This window comes from Nannospalax galili, unplaced genomic scaffold (assembly GCF_000622305.1).
Source record: "Nannospalax galili isolate Female #2095 unplaced genomic scaffold, S.galili_v1.0 scaffold612, whole genome shotgun sequence".
Classification (NCBI taxonomy): Eukaryota; Metazoa; Chordata; class Mammalia; order Rodentia; family Spalacidae; genus Nannospalax; species Nannospalax galili.
The window spans coordinates 3,068,026-3,068,636 of record NW_008333388.1 but is presented as its reverse complement, the minus strand read 5'-3'; positions in this window follow the sequence as shown (position 1 = coordinate 3,068,636).

Genomic DNA, 611 nt, shown 5'->3' with positions numbered 1-611 from the left:
CCACTGTCTCCATCACGCAGGTCAAGCAGACAAAGAATAAATAGAGAAACATCTGAATTAAACAACACCATACATCAAATGGCCCTAACAGATGTCTTCTGAATATTCCACCCAAATCAAAAGAATATACTTTCTGTTCAGCACCCCATGGAACCTTCTCCAAAATCTACCATAAAATGGGGCACAGAACAAGCCTCAAAAAATACAAATAATTGAAACAATTCCATGCATTCTATCAGGCCACAATACAATGAAGCTTACAATTAACACTGGAAGAAGCCCTAATCACCACACGAACATATGGAGATTAAACAACACACTCCTGAATGATGAATGGGTCAAAAGAGAAATTAACAAAGAAATAAAAGTATTCCTGGAACTAAATGAAAAGGAAAATACAACATGACAAAACCTCTGGGACAACCTGAAAACTGTCCTTAAAGGGAAGTTTATACCTAAAAGTGCCTACATTAAAAAAATCAGAAAGAACATAAATAAACGACTTAACATTGCAACTCAAGACACTTGAAAGGCACAAATGAAACCAAAACTGAGCAGACAAGAAGAAATAACAAAAATCAGGGAAGAAATTAGTGAAATCGAAACAAAGG